A 9454-nucleotide genomic window follows, 5' to 3' on the forward strand; every position below is an offset into this window, starting at 1 on the left:
GTGATTAATCATCCAAAACCTACAACACGATTAGCCCCAAATTCCCTATGACTTTGCACATTACCTGGGCCCTAAACCACCCCATGCCAACACAAGGGGGTTTAGATCTTTGGACTTGGGCTAATCAATATCTTGGGTCTGGGTCAACCATTATCTTTTGCCATAAATGAAGCTTGCTTAGAAGTGAATGTATCTTGGGTGAGTTGTCATGTGAGATGATAGAGCAAGTGTATGCCATGTGACAAGGCCAGCCACAATTGTAGATATAACTTCTCTTTAGATTTATTAATAATCAACTCATTCAAAGTTCCCTCACAAACGAGAGAGAGAGAGAGAGAGAGAGAGAGAGAGAGAGAGAGAGAGAGAGAGAGAGAGAGAGAGAGAGAGGGAGGGAGGGAGGGAGGGAGGGAGGGAGGGAGGGAGGGAGGGAGGGAGGGAGAGAGAGAGAGAGAGAGAGAGAGAGAGGGGGGGAGAGAGAGAGAGAGAGAGAGAGAGAGAGAGAGAGAGAGAGAGAGAGAGAGAGAGAGAGAAAGAAAATAAAGTTATATCTACAATTAAAATTGATGAAGACTCTCATTGAATCCTCATATCATTGTTACACCTCTCTCACCATCATCCAACATTTCAATTGCTAGTAAGCACACTTTGCTCCATCCCACCTTCCATTCCTCGAGTTTAAAGAAGCTAAGCTATTGCTCGATTGATTTAGCTAGCCATCAATTCTCACTGCCTTATGGCTCTTCAAATAGTGGCAGGATTCATACATTCATTCTCGCACATGATGATCTAGTGATTGCACATGACTAGACTATTTGGGCTACTCTACATTCTAGCAAATTCTACCTTCCCTTGATTCTTTCTCTAATGGTAGAGTATATGTGCTCTTGAACATTTAGAAGTGTTTCTCTACCATTATTGTATTTCAACATATAGTTTAAGGGAATTAGTTACTCTTTTTTTAAAATAATCTAGAGGTGATTAATCATCCAAAACCTACAACACGATTAGCCCCAAATTCCCTATGACTTTGCACATTACCTGGGCCCTAAACCACCCCATGCCAACACAAGGGGGTTTAGATCTTTGGACTTGGGCTAATCAATATCTTGGGTCTGGGTCAACCATTATCTTTTGCCATAAATGAAGCTTGCTTAGAAGTGAATGTATCTTGGGTGAGTTGTCATGTGAGATGATAGAGCAAGTGTATGCCATGTGACAAGGCCAACCACAATTGTAGATATAACTTCTCTTTAGATTTATTAATAATCAACTCGTTCAAAGTTCCCTCACAAACGAGAGAGAGAGAGAGAGAGAGAGAGAGAGAGAGAGAGAGAGAGAGAGAGAGAGAGAGAGAGAGAGAGAGAGAGAGAGAGAGAGAGAGAGAGAGAGAGAGAGAGAGAGAGAGAGAGAGAGAGAGAGAGAGAGAGAGAGAGAGGGAAGAGAGAGAGAGGGAAGAGAGAGAGAGAGAGAGAGAGAGAGAGAGAGAGAGAGAGAGAGAGAGAGAGAGAGAGAGAGGGAGAGGGAGAGGGAGGGAGGGAGGGAGGGAGGGAGAGAGAGAGAGAGAGAGAGAGAGAGAGAGAGAGAGAGAGAGAGAGAGAGAGAGAGAGAGAGAGAGAGAGAGAGAGAAATAAAAGAAAGTTATATCTACAATTAAAATTGATGAAGACTCTCATTGAATCCTCATATCACTGTTACACCTCTCTCACCATCATCCAACATTTCAATTGCTAGTAAGCACACTTTGCTCCATCCTACCTTCCATTCCTCGAGTTTAAAGAAGCTAAGCTATTGCTCAATTGATTTAGCTAGCCATCAATTCTCACGGCCTTATGGCTCTTCAAATACTGGCAGGATTCATACATTCATTCTCGCACATGATGATCTAGTATTTGCACATGACTAGACTATTTGGGCTACTCTAGATTCTAGCAAATTCTACCTTCCCTTGATTCTTTCTCTAATGGTAGAGTATATGTGCTCTTGAACATTTAGAAGTGCTTCTCTACCATTATTGCATTTCAACTTATAGTTTAAGGGAATTAGTTACTCTTTTTTTTTAAATAATCTAGAGGTGATTAATCATCCAAAACCTACAACACGATCAGCCCCAAATTCCCTATGACTTTGCACATTACCTAGGCCCTAAACCACCCCATGCCAACACAAGGGGGTTTAGATATTTGGACTTGGGCTAATCAATATCTTGGGTCTGGGTCAACCATTATCTTTTGCCATAAAAGAAGCTTGCTTAGAAGTGAATGTATCTTGGGTGAGTTGTCATGTGAGATGATAGAGCAAGTGTATGCCATGTGACAAGGCCAGCCACAATTGTAGATATAACTTCTCTTTAGATTTATTAATAATCAACTCATTCAAAGTTCCCTCACAAACGAGAGAGAGAGAGAGAGAGAGAGAGAGAGAGAGAGAGAGAGAGAGAGAGAGAGAGAGAGAGAGAGAGAGAGAGAGAGAGAGAGAGAGAGAGAGAGAGAGAGAGAGAGAGAGAGAGAGAGAGAGAGAGAGGGAGGGAGGGAGGGAGGGAGGGAGGGAGGGAGAGGGAGAGGGAGAGGGAGAGGGAGAGGGAGAGGGAGAGAGAGAGAGAGAGAGAGAGAGAGAGAGAGAGAGAGAGAGAGGGGGGGGGGAGGAAGGGAGGGAGTATAGACCCCAAACTCAACTTGCTTGCCTCTCTTAGCACACACCCACACTGATCTAACATAGTATAGCATCATCCCACCACCTTGCAACCTGAAGGCCTCCTTTGCTGCTTTCTATCCTATGATCACTAGAAGAGATAATAATAGTCATTTCTCAATTGCAAGTGATGCAAATAGTGAAGCTACACGGATCAAAGAGAGGTTTGCAGATGTTAATGACGATGCATTCAAAATCAAAGCCATGGTGATGGAAAGGGAGATTTTTGGAGATGTTATCGCCTTGCAAATAGATATAGTCCGCAGTACCATCTAATTCAGGCAATCAAAATAGTCTATACCAACCTTAACCACTCTCTATCTAAATTGGGCAATCAATATAGTCTACTCTATCCTTAATTACTCTCCATCTGAATAGAGCAACACATATAATTGGGCATTCTCATAAGGGAGGACAATGTGTGATATAACCATTGCGTGACATCATCGCTGAACAATATTGGGAGTAGACTACTCTACGCCAGGCGGGAAGTAGTTTAGCTAAGCTCCAAAGAACTTAAGGGGTTATGACATGTCTCAAGTAGGTTCATTTGCTGCATGGAGGGGAGGTGTCATCAAATGGACCCACAATGTACTTTACACGTGGCTACGACATTTATATGTCATCCATCTCTTGCACTAGCTTTTTTATTGTGCCCAAATGCTTTTGTAATGTATATATTTGTAATACTATGATATATACATCATAGTAAGGTGTAATGCTACAGTGGATACATAAAGCAATCATAGTCTATAGGTCGCAAGTTCAAAACTGATGAAGATCTTTTCGTAGCAACAAGCTTTTTCTTTTTCAACCACACGCACCAAAATGAACTCATCTTGCAAAATTTATGTGTCAAATATATGATCGATATTTGAACAAACAACATGCATCATCGTACATAAGTACAAACAAAACTTATAAAAATAAATTTGTGCTTAGGCATGTGTATAATCTACAACATTAAATATTTAACACTTATTTAAGAGTAGTCAGCCCCCATAGAATGTTCAAGTAGCATGTCTAGAATTTGAATCGGTATCCTTAGTCCACAAGATCCAAGATGTTACCACTATGATAATTAATAGATTTGCAAAAAATAGTGACATGTTACAAATTTTAAAACAATATAGAAATGCATTCCCACATTAAAACAAGTAGTAGTTTAGACGAATAGCCTATTATATGTCATAGTCATGTGTAAAGTGTATCATGGGTTCACTCAATGAGGCTCCTTCGCTACGTGGCAAATGAACCCACTTGATAGCTATCCTTACCCGAACCTTAGATAGGAAGCACACAAGCTTGAAAGAGGGCAAAAGCCACATCTTTAGGGAGGGCTTGGAGCACCCCACACCAGTAGGAGCTTGAAGATGGATCTCCTCGACAATGAACATGTATCAAGATGGAAGTCTTTGCCTCTTTCACTCTCCCTTTCACTCTCTCTCTCTCTCTCTCTCTCTCTCTCTCTCTCTCTCTCTCTCTCTCTCTATCTATCTCTCTCAAACAAATAAATCTCTCTCTCTCTCTCTCTCTCTCCTCACTATTTTGGTTTAACTTGAGCCATGGATATGCTTTGGCTTTGAAAACAAAATGATACTAGCCTTTTTGGAAGGAGTCTATTGATATTCTAATAGGGTGGCATAGCCATTTGCAAATAAGTTTAAAAAATGAAACACATTGTAGCTAGTACTATGACTATAAGTATTGCTTAGGTGTCATTTAATGATCTGCTGAAAGGTATCATATTATTAGCCCACCAATATATTGAAATATGTACCTTCCTAGAGATGTTATAGTCAAGAAGTTCGACAAATAATTATCATTTATTTTGTATTAACTAATATGAGCTAACTGTAGTATGTGACTATCATTACTCTCCTTGATTAGACCAAGGGTGAAAACCTCATTGTGAATTAGGGTCGTTATTTCTGATGATTGAAAGGTTCACCTATGATTCTGCAAACTAATCTCATTTTGCATTTTAGTGTTCCCTGGCTTGCCATGCCGTTTTGTGCTCTTGCATTTCTCCATCACTTTGAAATCTTAAGGTTCCATATATCTCATTGTCTAATCTTGCATAGCTTTGAAAATATGTTTAAGAGTTTAATTATATATGGCCCATTGCCAGTGCTAAGCTTGCCATTCACATTGCTAATAGATTCATTGAAGTTGGAAGACATGAAATCATTGAGCACTTTGAGGTTTTAGGGATTCCATTTTCTTTGCTTTCTATCAAAAGCTAAGTGTGTCAAGCTAGAACTAGTGACTCTAGAGGATGGTTTTGAGGGTTTTGTTATAGATAGTAAAAATGCATATTTCTACAAGATACACTTAGCACCGAAAAATATCATGGCCATGAATAATGAGGATGTTGAGCCAAGACTCAAAGATATTCCACAAGCAGAGAGGCCTGCTCAGTAGCTTCATTTAGTGTCTTTGATCTCACCTGGCTTTAGCCAAAGGGTAGAAATCTTCATGTTGCATTCCAAAATGTGCAAAAAATTGTGTCTATTGATGAGCTTCTGACAACCTATGATGGTTACAATACCTTTGAGTTGCTAGGTGCCAAAAGCTTGTTTCCAATGATTGGAATGGAGCACATATATGATGGGTATGTTTGGGCTAACTATGTAACTTGTACTTGTGATTGTTTTCCAAGAATAGTCCATCTCAGTCATTGTGTTGATCATGTATGTTCAGTTTATTTCAATGGAAAGCCTTAGCCTAAGAAGGAGAGACCTTGCTCCCTCCATTGGGAACAAAGTATGGTGAAACACACGAAGCATTGTGTGAGAGTACCTTTCCATGAGGAACACAAAAAGTGCTATGTCAAAGATGGAAATATGTAAATTCAGAGATTACACTAAGGAATTGCAAGCATGCTCTGCAACAATGGTGGAGAAAAGGTCATGCAATTGAGGGTGAGTTGCCAACCCTTGAGACTTTTCTTACTCGGAGGAAAGTTTAGTCATCCCATTGAAGCTTATGGTTATTAGCTCAACAAGAGAATAGTCCATTCCCCCTATAACAAATTTGGTAGAGACAAAGCACTCCAATATGAGAGTAACCATTGGGTCTACAAAGCTTTTGACTCTATATGAGGCAACGATAGTTGATCTCACCATGGCCATGTTGCAAAGTGCACATGCTAACATGCACTTGGTGGGTGGATATACTAGGAATGGGCTAGGCTTGCAAGAAATAAAAAATCTATTTCTCTCCCAAAAAAAGAGAACCGGTTTCAACCAATCAACTCATTGACTCGACCCATAATGCAATGAATGAGGTTGGGATTGCCAAACAAAGAACCATTGAAGAGCAAAGGTCTGTAAGACATGTGTCCCATGCTTTCTAGGCCTAGTGTTGTGCTGCTAGATGATGATAGTCACATATTAGAGTATGTAACAACCATGATGAGCGAGGAGAAAACAACAAGGGTAGTTGATGGACCAACATCTTCGATGCCAGCCATCAAACCATCAAAGAAAGGAAGATAGCCAAGACTATGTGGGCAATTAGAAGAATAGATGTAAAATTGAAAGTCACTTGCCATGGGGTTCTCGAGGAGTCCAAACAAAGATGTGGTGTTTTTATTAATCCCAAAAATGCCTCACAATAGATTGGAGTGCCCACCCCATGTTTCTAGGGTTGATGTGCCTTTCAACCATCTACAGGTCCCCCTAGGGGAGTTCATGAGGGGTTCATATGGTTTTGTGCTTTTGATGTTTCACATTGCTAGAATGTAGGCAACACTTGGGTGATTGGACCACCTGGAATAGCTCCTGATGTATGACCTTTTGTTGTGGGTACACATCTATCATTGGAAGAGGTGGTAGATTTGGAGAGGATGGGATTCTTGTTGGAGAGGGATATGGTGTCCCCTATGTGGGGATATTCCCTATGACATCTCATGCTATAGTGGGGATGTGCCCTCCTTAGTGTGGAATAAGTTCCTTTAGGCCTAAGTATCAAGGTGGAAAAGTTGTTCATTGGCATTCCAAACTAACTAAAGGTTTCAAAGGCAATATAACTAAAGGTCGCTTTGTTGTTGCCTCTATTTTGAGAGAGAAGATTGTCATTTGCAATGAGTGTCACACGTTTCATGTGGATATGAAGGTATCTCATGTACTAGGGGTGCATTATATTGTGACATTATCAAAGTTTTCGAGTTGCTCTTGCCTAGATTTTCAGAAGGGAGAAGAAAAGCATCAGTGTATCTCCTTGCAAGCACATGTATTATATCTTCTTGCAAGTTTTAAACCTTGATGATGTTCTCCATGATTTCTTGCACCAACAATATCTGACAAAAGTTATTGAGTTGTTTCAATCATTGTTAGGTTGTCCATATCATGCAAACTTGGCAATGCCATGATGTGTTGTGAGCTTTGCTACATTGCAGTTACAAGGTTATTGCTAGCATGGTTGCTTTTTGTTTCGCTCTTTTTCATTTGGGAGTGCTCATGTTTGGTTCAAACCTTCTTGAGATATGGTTAGCTCCCTAACAAAGACAAGATGTGCATATGTGAGTTTTTTCTCATCTACAACTAAGAGTAGACATCAATTGTGTAGTCAGAAGAAGACTATCCACTTCTCAATATGCTAATATATTCTATAAATTTTTCTTGGGATAGTCATCTTGTGCTTCTCCAATTCTATCCAAGTCTAGATTTTATGTATATATAGCACTTCCTATTTGCTTTCTTGAATAGGCATTGATTGAGCTCCTTAAGAGATACTGCAAGCTCCTTTGCTAGAGACAATATGTGCATATGTGAGCTATTTCTCATTAGCATCCAAGAGCATTCATTAGCTATGTAGTGAGGAGAAAATTGTCTACTTTTCAATATGCTTATATATTCTAATGATTTTCATTGGAATAGTTGTCGTGTGTTTCTTTGATTATATTCAACTATGGATTTTATGTGCATGCAACGCTTACTCTTTGCTTTTTCAATTGGCATAGATTGAGCTCATCAAGAGCTATTGCAATATTAAGTGACAATGTGGAGTTCCTTAGTTGATGCATTTGGTCTTACAGTTGCTCATTCCTTGGTTGTGCTTGTGAAATGAAAATCCTTGCTATATACGATAACAGAAGGCTTCTCCTGAAATATCACCATGCGTACCTCAACTACTCACTCAGTCTGGTTATGCATCTTCTCCTCATGGAAAACAACATCATGGCTACAAATGACCTTCCTAGCTTGTGGATTCATTGGCAATAGCCCATCTCACCTATATCCCCATATAATTCAAGCATAAAAACTTTTATACATAGATTGCCTAGCATGATCCAACTCACACATTAGCACATCGCACATATCACACGATATCTACATCCACACATCTAGTACATGGTAGATCCAACACTCATACATAGCCTAGTGCATACATGCACATGTGAATGTGCATTAGTGCACTTTGAGCTTCTTCGTCCCAACTTTCTTTTTCTCATATTTAGTATTCATTGTGAATGTGGCATCTCCACCATTGCTTCTATTAGGAGTTCTTACCTATGTTTTCAATGCTATGAAGATGCTATCATACTTGGGGGCAAAACTTGGATGCATCTCCTAGCCAGCTCCTTAGTCATCTTTACTATCCAGACCACTATCATTTGATCACGTAGATTCTTAATCCACATAATAAAGCCTCTAGTACTTCTCCATGAGAATTTTTTTTTGCTATAAGATGATTCTAGAGGTTTGGAATCCTAGATTGGTTTCTTGTCTCATACCAATATCTCAATAAATCCTAAGCTTTGGCTAGATTTGGATGTGTGTTGAATAAGGGTGTAGAGTACATCTACATTTCTTTGTGTTCAAGCATGAAGAAGAGTTGGATTAGGTAGAATTTTGTTGTTAGGATTACTATCATTCAGCATCAATCCCGAAAATAGTATCTAAGAGCTCGTATGAATCTAAGATGGCACAAATCTAGAACTTCCATAAGGTATAATTCGTTCCATTAAGTTTACTTTCATGAAATTGAGCGGAAGGATGTGTAAGGCTTGCATTGGTGTAGCCACATTGTTGCTTCCTATGCTAGTGCTACTACTACTACTCTTTGACATTAATTCTAGTCTTTTCAACAACAAAACTTGAATTTTCTTGTACAAATTTGTTACTTAGAGTGCACGGTGCTCTAATACCATGTAAGAAAATAGAGCATAATGGAAGATAAGATCAAACACAAGTACAATAGAAAAATAGGAGAAAGTAAACAAAAATATTTTCTTTGTTTTACCAAACCAATACAATTGATGGCTAAAGGCTTTGTCCATCCGTGCACTCCTACAAGCTTTGATGGTGATTTAGGTGGATAGAGGATAGCAAGTATAGAAGGTATGTGACAACTCTCTAAGTATGCCAAATAGCTATGTTGTATTTATATACATAACAACATCATAAAGAGATCAACATGGAAGGTGAGAGAAAGATGGATCCATAAAGTGGATGGTAGTTACATCCATAAAGTGGATGGTAGGTGTGGATCCATAAAGTTGGATCCTTTAAAGTGAGAGGAAGGTGGATTTATAAGCTTATTGGGGAGTATGACATTCAATATTCTCCATCAGCATGTAGGCTATTTAATATCCTCCAACATTGTTTCCCTTAACTCACCACTCACATGTTTCTCCTTAGTCCTCCATCCACATGATCCATCTCATCCACTAGCGACCACTTGAGAATATTTTCAAGAATATTCTTCAAGTCTCCATAACTCATCACTTGATGTATACCATTAACTCTTTCCTACTTGA

This window comes from Lygodium microphyllum, chromosome 26 (genome assembly GCF_053477565.2).
Source record: "Lygodium microphyllum isolate KBCC chromosome 26, Lygodium_microphyllum_v1.1.10, whole genome shotgun sequence".
Taxonomy (NCBI): domain Eukaryota; kingdom Viridiplantae; phylum Streptophyta; class Polypodiopsida; order Schizaeales; family Lygodiaceae; genus Lygodium; species Lygodium microphyllum.